The sequence below is a fragment of the Scyliorhinus torazame genome, chromosome 8, assembly GCF_047496885.1.
Source record: "Scyliorhinus torazame isolate Kashiwa2021f chromosome 8, sScyTor2.1, whole genome shotgun sequence".
Classification (NCBI taxonomy): Eukaryota; Metazoa; Chordata; class Chondrichthyes; order Carcharhiniformes; family Scyliorhinidae; genus Scyliorhinus; species Scyliorhinus torazame.
This window is the reverse complement of record NC_092714.1, coordinates 230,022,281-230,039,726: the sequence shown is the minus strand read 5'-3', so window position 1 is coordinate 230,039,726 and position 17,446 is coordinate 230,022,281. Positions and strand designations below refer to the sequence as shown.

General features: G+C 44.2%; 1 long non-coding RNA gene across 1 annotated transcript; it reads left to right on the top strand.

Moving 5' to 3' along the window:
* Positions 1 to 7,184: 7,184 nt before the first annotated feature.
* Positions 7,185 to 17,126, top strand: LOC140428440 (uncharacterized). The gene is made up of 3 exons (XR_011948778.1): positions 7,185 to 8,172; positions 11,072 to 11,203; positions 14,428 to 17,126. It is a non-coding gene; the product is annotated as an uncharacterized lncRNA (long non-coding RNA).
* Positions 17,127 to 17,446: the final 320 nt, after the last annotated feature.

The window sequence follows — 17,446 nt, the reverse complement described above, 5'->3', positions numbered from 1 at the left end:
TTATGAAACTAGACACTTACTCCAGGCATAGCCTCAAAATCGGAGAATCCAACCCATTAACTTTACTTTTCCCTCCACAGACGCTGACAGACCTGTTGGGGTTTTCGAGCATTCTCTGTGTTTATTTGAGATTCCCAACATCTGCAGTAGCTTGTAATTCATTTGGTACTTATAACTAAAACACTCATTCAAGAAAGCAAAGGCTGCGCAATAATATCTGGACTCCAGCAATAATTTCACAATTTTATTTATTTTCATTCTACCTTAGAGTTTTTATTTGAGTACCAATGAAAAACAGATTGGAATCAAAAATTTTGACTTCAACTGTACACAGAAAAATCAGAAGATGAGAAAATGGCACAAAATATACTGGCCGCAATTTAATGACCTCATGACACCTGACTTGGTGGCTCAACAAGGCCGTTTAATCGTTTGAGAGGCCTCTTGTGCGATTTGCAACGCTCAAAATGTCTTGAGCCTCAATGGGCAAGATCCAGATTAATATATTTAATAGCTTATTTAAATATGTCTACGCTATATTCTCCCAGGGCCCGGGAACTAACTGCTGTGCCAGGGAGACCTCGCCAGGGTGCCATTTAGCACTGGTTTCCACAAATGTGGGCCAGGTGTAACAGCACCTAGGTGGGGTGCCTCCAAGGCCATTAGGGACCCTTGCATGGTTGGGTTCTGGGCAGGGGGGCACCCTTGCACTCCCGCTGACACCCAGCCACCTTGCCACTGTCACATGGGCACCCTGGCAGCGCCATTGCCAGGTGGCACTGCCAGGTTGGAAGGGGTACTGCCAGGGTGCCAGGCAAGCAGTGACGAGGTGCCCAAGTGTCAGGTTGCCTGTGCCGGGGATCGGGCCCGGGGCTGCCTTACGCTTAAGAGGTAGGGTGAGGGGTGGCTCAAGGACCCCGTAAGAGGTACGTTAGGTGCAGTGGGAGGGTCTGGAGCCATGGTGGCGTGGCTGAGGGGTGCGGGGGGTGGTGGGGGTGGGGGGGGGTGGGTGGTGGGGGGTGACAAAAGATCAGGGTGGCATTTAAAATTGGTGCCCCAATCCATGAGTACTCTTTCTGCACTGGTGAGCTGAGCTCGTCAGTGCATGAAATGATCCAAGTGTGGCCTCAGTGGGACATCCTTCGCTGAGGCCAAAACCTCCCAGAAAAGTGCCGTTAAGTAGCAGTATCTTTCTTGGCGCTGCAGGCGCTGAGCAACAACCCGTTAAACAAGCCCAAAGCATAACTCTGTTTCTGTGCTGTTAAATCGCACCCATTATATCTCCCATTCTCCTGCCATTCATATTTCAACAATTATTTATTGAAAATGGGTGCAAATAAAAGGATTTTAATAACGCTGAACGCAGGCATGGCGGAATTCTCCAGTGATGGGTTAACAGCAGAGAGGGCTACCATCTTCTCTGATCCCTATCTAACCTGATCCCATTATCAAGGGTTGTGGATCATTGGTCATGCTCCTGGGAGTATACTTGTCAGCAACAGAAAACCTACAAGGGCTGAGGAAGGAATTGAGGCAGCCCTGGATCCTTTTGCAGTACCACAGGATTTAGCTAGAGCTATATAGTGGGTTGACCAGCTGTAAGAACCAAAGAGCTGGTAGAATTATAGACCTTGTGACAGACCAAGCATCTAAAGGAGGGACCATGATTAGAGAAAGGGGATGCCTGTAAGAGGTGCTCTTCCGACATCTGCCCACTTTGGCCATTAACCACCGGAGTTACCTTCCATCAGGTATTCCAGGAAAGCAGTGGTAACGAGTGGTATGCAGGAGGGTAATGGGAAGCCAGAAGAGTCTGGCTTCTCGGCACGTCCACCCCCACCCCACCCCGTCAATGTTTACAAGCAGTAGGTGCAAGCAATAGGTAGCAAAGGGCAGCTGGCATTGAACCCAGAGTGGGAGGTAAATCAATGCTGTGTCACGGAGGTCTGGCAGGCTTCACTCTCTAATTTTCCTGCCACTACCCTGTCCAACATTGGTGGAATAACAGGGGTAAATCCAACTGCAGGAGGAAATGTAGATACCTCAGTGGTCCCTCATTTCAGGTCATAGTTTTGATTTTCAGCATGACATGTCAATCCTCAACATAGAGCACTAAGGTCAGAAGTTAACTTTATATGTCCAGGTCTTTGTGGGAAATAGAGACTGCAGTAAATTGGGGGTTTGGAGCAAAGGTAGAATGCTCTATTTTTCTAAACTTGGTGGCAGTCATGAAATGAAAAATGAAAATCGCTTATTGTCACAAGTAGGCTTCAAATGAAGTTACCGTGAAAAGCCCCTAGTCGCCACATTCCGGCGCCTGTTCGGGGAGACTGGTACGGGAATTGAACCATGCTGTTGGCCTGCCTTGGTCTGCTTTAAAAGCCAGCTATTTAGCCCTGTGCTAAACCATCCCCTGATCTCAATGAATACTAGTGTGCAAAGTGAGACCAAGCCCAGAAACATTAGCCTGAATTAGCCTATTTTATTAGGTTACAAACAGTAATGGCGAATAGAATGTCTGTCGCTCTGTTTTTTCTAAGTATTGTAGTTAATGTTTAATAAGTCGGTTGTTGGTTCGCCATGTTTGGCCTCCTCTCACTACAGTGCTTATTAAACCATTTTCCAGGAGATACCATACATGAAGCACGTGTGAGATCATTGAATCTAGTATACAGAAACAGTTAAGTAATGCAATTGTAATGGTAAGTGAAGACTGGCTCGTGACAGTTTACAGATCTTAGTTTGGACACCCAGAGGTAGAATATTTTTGTGCAACATAAGCACAGTGACATTGTTGCCAAGTAATATAATTAAAATAGCCACAATGTCACTAAGTTTTAGATTCTGAGAACCTTTCATTTTTTTCCACCTCAGTATAAGGCATCCAGTTTAATACGGACTTTTAATGTTGAACATATTGTAAGTATAACATTCCATTTGCAAAACATACTAATGATATGGATGCAAGCTGATTGCTCCTTTCCCCAACTCTTTAATCTTATTAAAATTATGATACAGTAATGCGTGCGTCTGACCCTGCCGGTATAGCGGTGAGCATTATTTGTATTCCTCTGCAGCACAGCGTAACAGATATGTCCATGTTCACCGGCAATATAATTTGATCGCACCACCGTTTGCTGGACTGAGATTGGATTGCAAGGTACCAGAACTTCAAAGATGAGGCTGCGACACAGCCAGCCTATATCCTCATCTCTGATTGTCAGACCACAGCTGGGAAAAGCAGAATAACTTTGCAATAATTTACAATTTAACGCGTGAAAATGCTCGAGAGGTTAAAGCATATTTTCTGAATTCCAAAGCCTTGGGAAGGGAGAAGCAGCAAGACAGATTGAGGAAGATTTCAGGACCACATGGGAAGGTTAGTAGAATGTGTAGGTGGGTGTAATGTTCAACTTAGTGCCGAGAAGTGTGAGGTAATACATCTGAGGAGGAAAAAGAAGGAAAGAAAGAAAGGGAAAATGCTGAAGGCATGGACTAACAGAGAATCTTACCACACAGCTGCTTAAATCCCCGAAAGTGGTTCATTTTCATAATCACATCAAAAGGCTGACAGGATTCTGAGCTTTATTTTTTTTAAATGATATTTTATTGAAAGTTTCATATTTAACAAACACGAACTGAACTACAACACAACGACTGCGGAAATCGTTCAAACATGGTCTAACTGTCGCGATAACAACACAAGATATCAACGATATAGAAAAATACCCAACGAGAGCTACATCCAAATCTTCCCATATCCCCCCGAACCCACCCACAAACCCTACCTCCCCCGCTAACAGCTGATGGTAATTAACTCTTGGCTGCCACCGATCCCCTGAACTTGCCTTCGGGTTATCAGTGAGGCAAAGGCGAGTGCATCCCCCCCCCCCCCACCCCCCCACCCCCCACCACCTTGGTCCACAGCCCCAGAGAGTCCGGCACCCCGAAAATGGCTCCAGATCCATGTTAAGAACCACTGTCATGGCGTCAAAGAAGGAGACCCAAAAGCTCACCATCCCTGGGCAATGCCAGAACATGTAGGTATGGTTGGCGGGCCCACGAGAACACCGCTCGCACCAGTCCTCCACTCCATCAAAGAACCCGCTCATCCTACTCTTGGTTAGATGAGCTCTATGAACCATCTTGAGTTGGATGAGACTGAGCCACGCGGAGGGTCTCGCCCAGGGTGTGGTACTAACTGAACTGGCATGGCTGACACTATGATGATGAGATGAGAAACTATTTTCCAGATGGATATTTAAGATACCACAGGGATACTGTGACAACCTCCTCCCCATAGAAGTGGGATAATGGTGCCCTGAAAGTTGTTCAGACAGACTTTAATGCCTGCTCATGATGAATGGTAGAGCAAGCCCAAACCACCTGGGGTTATTGCTGGCAGGCTGAAGCACTCACATGGTGTATGAATTAGGCAGTAGTTCCTTTTAACACGCAAATTGGAGTTATATATATTATGATTGCTATTTTTGGACACTTCTTGATGTTACTCTTTAATTCATTCATGGGATGTGGGCTGAGCCAGAATTTGTTGCTCATTTCTTGCCTTTGATTGGTCATTTTCAAGAGCATTTAAGAGATCTAGGGCGCGATTTAACTAAATGGGAACAAAGTCCCATAATGAGCAGCACCGGGAAACACAAAGCTGTCAAACAGAACTTGCGTTTGATAAGGGGCCTCAATAGGGAATGCACGGCTAAGGCTGCAAATAGCCCTATTTTGTGCACTGAGGAGCTAAGTAACATCCCAATCTGCAAAGTCCCCAAAGTGGCCCCCAACCCTACCCCAACACACTATTGGAGGGTCCCCGCCCCCCAACACCTGCACATGCCACCTCCAGCCCGATCACACCCATGCATGCTCTTTGTGGAGGATGGCACCCCGGCACTGCCAGCTTGGTGCCATGGCAGTAAAGATCACACCCATGCAAAAAATGCCAGCTTGGCAGTGCCAGGCTGACACCCAGGTGGCACTGCCAGGGCACCAAGCTGGCAGTGCCAGGGTGCCATCCTCCACGAAGAGCATGCACGTAGGTGTCTCCGATTCCCTGGGAGACCCCCACGAGTGCCGTTCTGTCTGGTCACCATTTGTGGAGACCAGTACTGAATGTCACGCACCCAAGGTCACCGAGATGAGGGAGATTAGTCCCACGCCTCAAGTAACTCAGGAATCTGCACATTAAAATGAGACTTGGACCGCACTTCATGCACCCAGAGAAGTTGCATCATGAATAGAAAATCAGTCATGACTACAAATTTAACGGATCCCAGCTCTCCGAATTTGCCTTTGTTTTTTCTGGAATGTTCAAACAAGTCAATGGTCCAAATCATCCAGCCTCCAGCTACCCCAGAAGATGCAATATGGGACCCCTCAGAAATCCCAATGCAAGGATACTACGGGAATTGTCCAGGATGTTTGAACTTTCGATGGGCAATTCCCCTGCTCCTCAGAACCCTCCAAGTGACAATAAAGATTATTTTTTAAAATGCCTTCAGCTCTGAGTTAGAGCCAGACGCTTACAGAGAGTTCCGACATTCTTACCTGAATAACTATTCTGGAAATATCAGAATGAAAATGCCATGTCTAACTCCTGACCCCCTACTGACCTCATCATGACCACCCGGACCCTCCATGCTCCGCACTTACCTCCCTGACCCTCCAGTTCTCCCCAGACTTCCAATTCCCCTCCCTGACCCTCCACCTCCAGCCCTTACCCTCTGGTGGATTTATTAGTTGTTTGGGGTCCTTTAAGAAATCAGCCAAATACATACTGGGAAATAAAATAGAAATACTTAGTCTGCAAAATGTATAATTAATGGTCTGAGAAATAAGTGACCTGTAGAAATCTTAAGGTCATATCTGCAGATGCCAGCATTGTTTCGAAGAATGGTCTATGTAAGCTCTACCTAAAGAAACAATACCTGCCATTGTATTGAAGATACATTTAACAAATTGCAACAATCAAGTAACATATTAGGTCCAGTGGCTAGTCATGATGTAAAGGCTTTTAACCGTGAGAAAGCAAGTGAGAAACTGTGCTGTGTCAGGGAAATATTAATTAACCTTGAGTAATATCTAATTAACTCATCACCTGTTGAGTGATCGACATAGTTTTGAACGAATCGGGGGGGTCTCAGCTGAGAGTTATAACAATAAGAAATGAGTAAGGGGCTAGACTATAGATAAGGATTTCCTTAAGAATACGATCGTCTGATTAATTTGAGAGAGAATTCTAGCCTTCCGGAATTCTTGAAGCATCTGTTCGGCTTACTTTTATTTTCAAAGTATTTTCTTTACATTTTTCTTGTGTTTATTTTTTTGTTATGTCTTGACAAATTTATGTATCATTTCGATCTAAGTTTTGATTCAGTTCTTATGTAAGTATATTATGTAAATATTAGCAATAAAATCATGTTTTGGACACCTCCAATCAATGGGATGGATTAACTTATTTTGGGAGAAAAATAAGGGGAGGGATTCTCTGTCCCGCCATTTGTCAATGGAGTTTCCCATTGTGGGCAGCCCCATGCCGTCAGGAAATCCCTTGGCGTGGGTGCGCTGCCGATGGAATAAAAAATCCCAACAGCGGAGAATCCAGCCCAAAAGATATTACACCCTACAACTCCCGCCCCAACACACGCCACCTTGTTCCCTGACTATCCCATGACGTTTTGACTCCCCACCCTCCAACACCCCCTGTCCTTTAGACTGTCCTCCAATTACCACCGTGTCCCTCTGACTCCCTCCTGACCCACTGATGCCCCACACCCTCCAAATCGCCCCGATCATCCAACTCTCCTATCAACTTTCCAAAGTCCCATCATCTGACACTCCATCTCGACCCAATCTCACCGGCATGCCACCCTACCCACTCTGCCACCTATCACCCTGCCCACCCTGTTCACCCTACCCAGCGGGCACCTTCCCCACCTGTCCGATCTGTCACCCATCCCAGTTGGAACTTTAACCACCCTGCTACTTACCTCACTCATAATCTCTGTAAAGCTATTTAAATGTCCCAAAGCTTTCCAGCGTGTTAATGAACGAAGACTTAACAATCTGACAGTGACTGCCACTCCTCGGAAGATTGGCTCAATAAATGAAGTCAGAAACCATACAGTTGCTGTCACCTTCACCAACAGAACCTGCAGCTACATGGAGGCAGGTATTTTTTTACTGACCTTGCACTGCCTCATCATAGCTAACGTAAAGCACTTCCAAACATTTTCTTACCCTGTGCCAAAAAAAGCAGTGGAAATTGAAAAATGAACGAGCTCATAGCTTGTCAATTGGTATTCAAAATGACGGATAGGTTTCCCATTTCGGCACATGTTCACCTTCTGTGATTTTTGAAACTGACATGATGATGTTGTACTGCTGAGTCTGACGTCATCACGCCCTATTTTACATTCACATAGGAAGAGGGGGCCCGAAAATCAAGACCACAGTTTCACTGAAAATCAGTTGGTCTTTTTTTCAATTAAGGGACAATTTTAGCGTGGCCAATCCACCTATCCTGCACATCTTTGGGCTGTGGGGGTGAAACCCACATTGTGGGGGTGAGATATGGGGAGAATGTGCAAACTCCACACGGACAGTGACCCAGAGCCGGGATCGAACCCGGGTCCTCGGTGTTGTAAGGCAGCTGTGATAACCACTGTGCCACCGTGTCGCCTATACAGTTTGTGTTTTATCCCCATTTGCAACAGCACCATTCTGAATTAAGGAATGGTACCACACTTGATTATATTATATTAATTCTTTTAACATTCAAAGGAATTATGTTTAATTATAGTCTCACAGTGGTGCATGACTGCAAGTAAGAGAAATCAGCCAGAATTCTCCGGCCGTTGCGATTCACTTTCCCCACTGGCAGCACACCCCCACCCGAGGGTTTCCCGGTGACGTGGGGTGGTTTGAATGGGAAATCCCATTGACAAGCAGCGGGAAGATAGAATCCCACCGTCAGCGAAAAACAGGCGATTGGGGAACCGCAGAATCCAGCCTGTTGTCTTATGAGGAAAGATTGAGTTTTGAAGAACGAGACTGTCCTTACTAAAACATGCAAAATGTTCAGGGGATTTGACAGGGTGGATGCTAAGAAGATGGTTCCTCATGTGAGGCTTCTGGAACTAAGGGGCACATTTAAAGGTAAGTGAATTAATTTTCTCTCTGTTCCCGCCAGAGGGATCTGCTGGTCCTGCCAATGGTGACCCCATAGTGGGTTCCCCGGCCGCGCAGCTGGTGAACAATGCAAAATGCTGTATACATTACTGGGACTGGAAGATCCCACTGTCAGAAAACATGCGACAGAGGGGCTGAATAATCTTGCCCAAGGAGTCTCCCATTTAAGACGAAGATTAGGAGGAATTTCATCTCTTCAAGGGTTGTTAGTGCTTGGAATTCTCTTCAACAGAAGCAGTGGAGGTGGAATTTATTCAAAGCTGAGTGAGGCAGATTTTGATCAAGAAAGGCCACGATCAGATCAGCCATGATCTTACTGTATGACGGAGCAGGCTGGATGGGCTGAATGGCCTGCTCCTGCACCATTTTGTATCATTAAAATTTTTTTTTTATAGTACCCAATTATTTTTTCTCCAATCAAGGGGCAATTTAGCGTGGCCAATCCACCTAACCTGCACCTCTTTGGGTTGTGGGGGTGAAACCCACGTAGACATGGGGAGAATGTTCAAACTCCACACGGACAGTGACCCAGGGCCGGGATTCGAACCCGGGTCCTTAGCATCGCAGTCCCAGATTTTTCATGATCTTAAGGCTGGATGGCAAGAACTACAAGTAAGAGAAGACCACATGCTAAGTCCTACAGTTAAAAGCAAAGTAAAGCCTGTCTGACCATGTAAAATACTGCCTTGTTTTATTAAGTTTTATACTTAATACATTTTCTGACTTGTTACAAGCTGAGTAGTCTTGCTATTGATTCCTTTGTCAAGTTCAAGACCAAATTCCTTACAACAGAGATAGGTCATTCTGCCCCTCAAGCCTGATACATCATTCAATTAGATGAAGGCTGATTAGTACCTCCACTCCATTTATATTCCTTTGATCATATCCTCCGATATCCTTACTTAATAAAAATGTATCCTCTCCTGAAAGCTCCAATTGTCCACATGCCCACAGCCCTAAAAGGGTGAGAGCTCCATATTTCTCCTACTGTTTGTGTGAAAATATGCTTCCTGATTTCACCCCTAAATGGTTCAGCTCTAATTGTAAGATTTTTACCCTTTGCTTTTCATTTCCATGACAAATGAAATGCTTTTCTCCACTCGCCCTCATGACATTTTAAGCGCTGCAATCAGATCACTCTTCAACATTTTACACTCAAAGAAATACAACCAAAGTTTATGCAAACAATCTCATAATTTATCCCTCTAAATGTTCCAGGGGTCCCAGACAAGTACCAGCACAGTCTCTGGGACTGCCTGCAAGTTCCTGAGTACAATCTGAAAGTATTGTGCCCACTCCCACTTATTCCTGGAAATATGTTCACACTCCTGTCATGTAAAAGTACCTTCTACAAGTACTACTAGCACATCTCGGGGACCCCCAGCAAGTATTGGCACAATGCTAGGAACCCCTAACCTACTGTCTGAAAGAGAATGTCATCTACCCAAGAAAAACACTACTTTTGCACTTATTAATTAATATATAACAACAGAAGTAATGTTCTGACTAGTGACAACTCCAGAAAAAGTATGGAAAACTGAAAGGCACGGAGACCTAAAGTGCAACTTACATTTAGAATTGACTGCTGGTTGGGCTCTCGTGAAATATTTGAATTTTAGGGAGATAATATGAACTATTTTGTGGCACACTGCAGCAACATGAGTTTGATGTGGTGTAAGTGGACATAACACTTCTCAAATCTGTAGCTGACGTTTCATAAATTTCTATACGGTAAAGCTGACACATGATCCTGTGTAAAAGTTAATTTTTTTCAGCAATTATTCAGGTTTATAATAATAGAGCAAGTTAAAGCAGCTAAAGGCAGTCACATCAGTTTAGCAGAGTGGCTAGTGAATGATGGAGTTACACAATCAATCAAACTGGTTTGTAATAGCGACGGTGAAATGAGAAGGGAACAAGAGCTTGCTGGTCTGCTGTTGAACTGTGTTGGGGCAGACTACAAAATAAGAATTGACCTCATTATTGTATAACAATCTGTCATAGAAATTAGCTTAAGATATTTACGCTGTTTGAATTATATTATTAGAGAGGATAACCAGTTGAGTGAAATAGTTGTTTTTTTATAGATATGTTAAAAAATGCGCTGTATTTTCCAGATTGACTCAAGAGACAACATTTAGGGATTACTTTAAGAGCTTGTATTGCAAGGGAGAGAGCCAAGCCCAACAGCAGAAAGAAGCAGATTTTGAGTTTTCCACCCACTGTGATTTTCTAACCATGATATCCAAAATTACCCCTAAGGGTGTTTTATAAATGGCAAAGATGAGTGTTGTAAGATGTTCTGTGCAGTTTGGTAAATCTCGCGAAGAGGTTCTGAATATCTGGGGGCTGGTTTAGCACAGTGGGCTAAATAGCTGGCTTGCAATGCAGAACAACGCCAGCAGTGCGGGTTCAATTCCCGTACCGGCTTTCCCGAACAGGTGCTGGAATGTGGCGACTCGGGGCTTTTCACAGTAACTTCATTGAAGTCTACTTGTAACAATACATGATCATTAATATCATACAGTTTAACAGTAAATGTTTATTAACTATGCATAACTATATCCCAAATACAGGATAAGATCTAAGGTAAGAACTGTCCCCATTCTTGCATCTGCACATGTCTCTGGCTAGTGAAAGACTCCCCTTCAGACTGAGGTCATGTGTTCCTTTATCTTACATTGTGCACAATCCTGTATCCCGTCCTACGTTAACCATTCGACTACACCACTCCCAGTCTTTATCCAATATATTAATAATACAGTTCTATTTACCCAACATAGTTATATTACTTCTGTTCCGCCTTCTCCCCACCTCAGGATGCTGCAGTTACAACTTTGACGTTAGCTTCCTTCTCTCTCTACAGATGCTGTCAGACCTGCTGCGATTGTCCAGTATTTTCTGTTTTTGTTGTCGCTGCATTTACAGATTCAGGCAGTCTGAAGGCTTCATAGCAGCAGTGATATCAACAATCAGAAAAACAACTAATCACATTGAGGTACTCACACATTGCAAACAAGGAATTTGAGAGCATTTAATCTTCTTCAGTTTCAGTTTATACTTTCAGGTTCTGAAATAATTAATTCTGTTTAGATTAGCATAGAAGTTAAAGTAAATATAAATGGCCTGGATCTTCCAAGGAGAAGAAATCATCATCAGATTGCTGCTCCACTCCAACTTTCCCTCACCTCGATGATGCTCTACATTTCTTGCGGTGTCTTGCAAGCATAGCTTTACCAGAAATGGGGAGTGCAGCATTCCTCCGAGAGCTCCATTGCAGTGCAGTACTATCAGAGGGTGGTCAGGATATATCTCCTTCTTAAGGCACTTGTTGGCACAAAACTTGGAAATGTTGTGAACTGTGAGGAGGACTTGTGGAATGTCAAAACAACATAGACAGGTTGGTGGAATGAGCAGATAGGTGGCAAGTGAAGATCGATGCAGAGAAATATGAGATGATACATTGATAGGAATAAGGAGGGACAATATTAAATAAAAAGGGCTGGTTTAGCTCAGTGGGCTAGACAGCTGGTTTGTGATGCAGTACAAGGCCAGCAGCGTGGGTTCAATTCCCGTACCAGCTTACCTGAATAGGTGCCAGAATGTGGCGACTTGGGGCTTTTCACGGTAACTTCATACTTGTGACAATAAAAGATTATTATTATTATAAAAGGGTGCAATCCTAAAGGTGGTGCAGGAGCAGGGGAATCTGGGTTTATATGTGCAAAAGTCAAGGTAGAAGGACAGGTTGAGAGAGCAGTTAATAAAGCATATAGGGCGGGATTATCTGATCCTGAGGCTAAGTGTTGACGCCGTCGTAAACGCCATCGCGTTTCTAGATGGCGTCAACATGGCCTCAGGATCAGCAATTCCGGCCCCTACAGGGGGCCAGCATGGCACTGGAGCAACAGACCAGCGTCAGATGGGCGCCGTCGGTCAGCGCATGCGCGGTGCGACCGGAGCGATTTAAGCAAATGCGCGGTGTCTCCCTTCTCCGCGCCGGTGCTGAAGCAACATGGCATGGGGCTACAGAGCTGGCGTGGAACAAAGGAGGCCCCCAACCCGAGAGGCCGGCCGGCCGATCGGTGGGCCCCGATCGCGGCCAGGCCACAGCGGCGCCCCCCCCTCCCCCCAGGGTCAGACCTCCCTCCACCCCACAGGCCGCCCCCGGACCCTTACACCCCGAGGTCCCGCCAAATAAGACCAGGTTAGAACGGAGCTGGCAGGCCTCGGGTCTTTCAGTATGGCCGCTCGGCCCATCCCGAGCGGTGAATCGCCGGGGGGGGTCCCGTAGAGCGGCCCTTGGCCAGCTTGTGCCGACCGCGCTGGCGTGACGGCGGGGCGCGATTCGCGTCGTTCACGGCGATTCTCCAGCCCGGCCCCGGTCTGAGAGAATCCCGCCCATAATATTCAAGGCTTTAATAGTGAGGCAGAGAGTGCCAGAGCAAGGAGGTTACACTCAACTTGTATAAAACACTAGTTAGAACTCAGCTGGAGTATTGTGCATAGTTCTGAGCACTGCATTTTAGGAAAGATGGGAAGGTGTTCGAACCAGTGCAAACGAGGTTTATGAAAAAGGTTCCAGGGATGAGAAACCTCAATTCCAAAGATAGATTGGAGAAGTAAGGACTCCTTGGAGGAATGAAGGTTCAGAGGAGATTTGAGAGAGCTATTCAAAATCATGAGGGGTCTGGACAGAATAGGCAGGAGTAAACTGTCCCCACTCATGAAAGGATCCAGAACAAAAGGGCACTGATATAAAATAATTGGCCAAAGCGATCAGAAAAAACATTTTCATACAGCGATTGATTAAGGTCTGGAATGCACTTCCTGGAAGTATGGTGAAGGCAGGTTCGCTTAAAGCATTCAAGAGGGAATTAGATTATTATTTGAAAAGAAACAATCTGCAGATTTACTGGGAGAAGGCTAGGCAAAATGCTCATTCAGAGAACCAGTGCAGACACAATGGGCCAAATGGCTTCCTTCAGTCCTCTAACAATTCTGTGATTCTGTGAAGGCTAAAGGTCCAATTTTAGTGAATGGGTGAATGGATGAAGGGGTGAGTGGATGAATGGGCAGAGTGGCAGGTGGGTGGTTGTGCAGGTGGGTGGGGTGTGCAGATGGGTGGGTTGTGCAGGCGGGTGAGGTGCTACATATGTAGGGTGGCGGGGGTCATTTTTAATGGGCTGCAAGGTTTGGTTTGCAGTGGGGAAAGGTGGGAACTGGCCTGCATCGAAGGGGCTGCAGGGTCAGGACTCCACTGGGGGCTAAGAGTGCAGAATGTTGTACTCATACGCATGACTTGGAGAATATGGTTGCCTGAGGGATGGGCTGGTGTAGGATCCTCATTTGGGTGTCACCTACCTCACCATCACCGCAGGCTTAGTCCTTGCCCTCTCTGGCCAACTCTGCTTCTCGTATGGGGTGGGATTTTCCACGCAACCCACCATGTATTTCATGGAGTTGGCCAGCTATTGGCCAGAGACAGGTCCTCCTGCGACAGGCATGCACCATTGGTAGACCAGAACATCCCACCAGCGTGTACGGCTGGAAAGGTTTGGCCAGGGAGTGAGGACTTTTATTTTGGCCACTTGTGAGAATCACAGACAAGAACCCAACTATTTGCAATTTGTAAAACTAGGAGGGCATGTTACTGCACCACAGCAATGATAACACTGACCCATTAGGTATCTTATGTTCCAACAAAATTTAGTTTTAACACAGAATTATTAATGTTACATTTTAGATACCATTTTGTCATTTTTTATACTGATTATGAAATAATATTACAATCTGTAAAATTATACAATTTGTTGAAAACGTCAGCTAAAATATACACAATTTCACTGAAGGATCTTAGCCACACTTAGATATGACATAATATGTTGTTAATGTATGAACCCGTAAAATGTATTTCCAAATATAAACTTGGGTCTATAAAATTTGCATTAAAATGAGATTTTTTTGGCCTCGGACTAATCTCTTGAATATGTCAATAGATATTGAATAATGTAAGCTGAAGCCAAATTGCTAAATACTAATTAAGTTTTCATACCATAGCTTGGATTTACAAATGTTCAATAGAGAAAATAAGGAAAATCCTGGTGTTTAAAAAGCTTTTGCATGCCTGTGAATTAATCAAAATTGTTTGAAGAAGTAAAACTATGTTAGTTTCACTTCTATTATGTGCACTCATCCAAGATTTACACTTGACCCTCTTAGGGTGGCCTGGAGTTGTCCACAAAGAAGGTGCTGAACACGAGGGAATTGTTGCACTTTTTTCTTCTTCTCGAGGATTAAAATAAGATTCAGAAATTCTTCACAGAAGCTGTCTGGGCAGATGTGACCTGGAAAATGTGCAGCAATAATCATGGCCAGTCGCTTCTGCATCAGTCATCTGTTCAGCAGGGAGGAGGCACAGGCCCTGCTGTCGTCTTCTTTAACATTCCCCTAGCTGTCTGAGGGCATTTAACAAGGACTGAAAAATCTGACCCTATTTTGCAACTGACTTATCAATGTAGATCAACTTTGTGTTTTGTGGTGAATTTTGAAATATTAATCTGTCTTAAAATGCATTTGCAAATCAATTCTCAAAGGAACAAAATACTTGTTTTCCTCTTTGAAACATTGAAAGAAGAGAAAGACTTTCATTTAGTCAGTGTTCTCATAACCCCAGGATGTCCCAAAGCACTTTAAAGCCAATACATTTCTTCTAAAGTGTTATCACTGCAAAATGTAGGAAACATGGCAGCATTGTTTCTCCTGTGACTCGGGCAGTGAATTCATACATAGATTGATGTAGGGCTGAATGTTGCTTCCTGTAGGGTGCTCACAGCTTTTACCCATTTATAAATATGGAGTAGGACTGGGGTCAAATGGGGGTGAGAATCCCGCAATGTGGTGGAAAAAGTTATCGAGCAGCGATTTTCTTTGAGTTGGCCAATTACTGCTCACCGTGTAGCTAAGGATGTCAGACAGGCTCTCATAGCTGGAGGACTAATCGGGGGCCTTCCAGCTTGAAAGGAGCATCAGCCTTTCTTTTCAGGCACGAGTTAGAGAGAGAGAGAGCAGCTCCGTTCTGAGGTGTCCTCTCATCAACTTAAAAATCTTTTAAACTAAAAACAAATGCTGCAGCTGGGCCATCATCACTGAGGGTAAATACCTCCATGTTGTTCATCCGATACTGTGACCAAGCAGGTGAAGGACACATCATAGCCTGCCCAGAATACTGTCCCCCTGGTCTGGCACTGGGAGGCCACCTCCAGGCAGGCTGGCCAAGTTCCTGAACACCTCCAAAGATCCATGACTGAAAAATTCCAGTCAGCCTCTGAAATTTGGCCTTAATAGGCATTTACTCACCTCAGTAGTTTACATGCTACTTGCAAGAGTGTAGCCCTTCTAACCCCAATCTCACCTTTTGGAACATGGCCCAGGGTGAGATGGTAAGGTTAACTTAGTGCATTGGTTGGCAACGCAAATTTTCATGTTCCCCCACCTGCCTCCAGAGTTTCCCCCTTATGAGGGAAAAATTCTGCCCATGGTTTTGATCCTTTTCAAAAGCAACAATCAAAAGTCAAAAAAATACCCCAAAAAGCTACAAATGAACATCGTTGAACTGGTGAATTACCATTTGTCACCAAACCTCATGTCAAATTTTATATACATTTTTTTTTATTCGATCGTGGGCGTGGGCGACAGTATTTATTGCCCATCCCTAATTGCCCTTAAGGGGCAGTTAAGAGTCAACCACATTGCTAGGCCTGGAGTCACATGTAGGCCAGACCAGGTAAGGACGGCAGATTTCACATTAGTGAACTGATAGTTTTTTACGACAATCGACATGGTTTCATGGTCATTATTAGCCTTTTAATTCCAGATAGTTTATCGAGTTTAAATTCCATCACCTGCCATGGTGGGATTCGAACTCGGGTCCCCAGATCATTATCCTGGATTTCTGGATTACAAATTTAGCGACAATACCACTATGCCACCATATAACAGTAGATTTAACTTGTCAGAGTCCGATTAATGTTTATAATTGCCCACCATTGACACTATTACTATTATTCCATGCGTTTGTATTAATATATCATTCTAAAAATAGCTTCTATTGCTGAAGGGGCAAGGTGAGCATTTATAATACGGAGTAAGTTTTGTGCTGAATATAACGTTCCTGTTTATCATATTTCCTGCATCAAAATGTGTTTGTCACCCATTTTCATACCATCTAGGTGGCATGTCTGGATTTTTTTTAAATTTGCATGGCATGCATACCTCCAATAATAATTACCTGCCTAATCTTAGAATACAACTTCTAAACATAACTCATTCCCAAATTCTTTCTATGAGTGGAATGATCAAAACCATCCAGATGATGTAGAAAGAATGAAACAAGAGAGGATACAGGGATAAGCTGAAAAAAAAAATGAAAAGCAAAGAAGGAACCAGAAGCGGAAAACAAAAAAAAAGCAAGCAATGTGAAAAGCAAGAAAGATAAAGCAGGGCCAATGTGCTGTGACTATTGCTGATCAATGCGATGGCACATCCATCTATTTAAAAACCAGTCGCTCTTTTAACATCCTAAAAACTACCTCTTACTCCTTCACCTCAATCTCAAATGTGCATTGATTTGAAGGATGATTAATTGTTATGTGGAAGCTCATTAAGTCTGAATCCTGGAAACTTAGGATAACCAGCTGTGCGTATCAGATCTTCTTTGTAGTCCAGTGGAGACTTTCTCTCCTACCGATGTATAAATTGACCTTTTCAAAGTTGGGTCTGTATTCAGTATCACATCGTATTGAGTTCAGCGTTCTCAAATGTAAATTCTAAGTATTCAAGTGCCAGTTCAAAATCTGTGGATTATATTTTCTCTCTATGTATTGTTTTTTGCCTCAAAATAAAATGCTACACAGTTTAAATGAATATGTGATTTAATAGCCAAAGCATAAAAGATAGCGTTGAACTTTTAAAATTCATTCATGAGATGTGAGTGTTGCTGGCAAGGCTAGCATTTCTTACTAATCCCAATTACCCTTGAAAAAGTGATAGTGAGTTATATCTTTGAACCATTGCAGTTCGTGTGGTGCACCCACACTGCTGTTAGAAAGGTAGTTTAAAGGTTTTGACCCAACAACACTGAATGAGCGATAATATGGTTCCATGCCAGGATGGTGTGTGGCTTGGAGATGGTGGTGCTCCCAATACATTGATGGTGGGGGTTCAGAGATGGCAATACCGT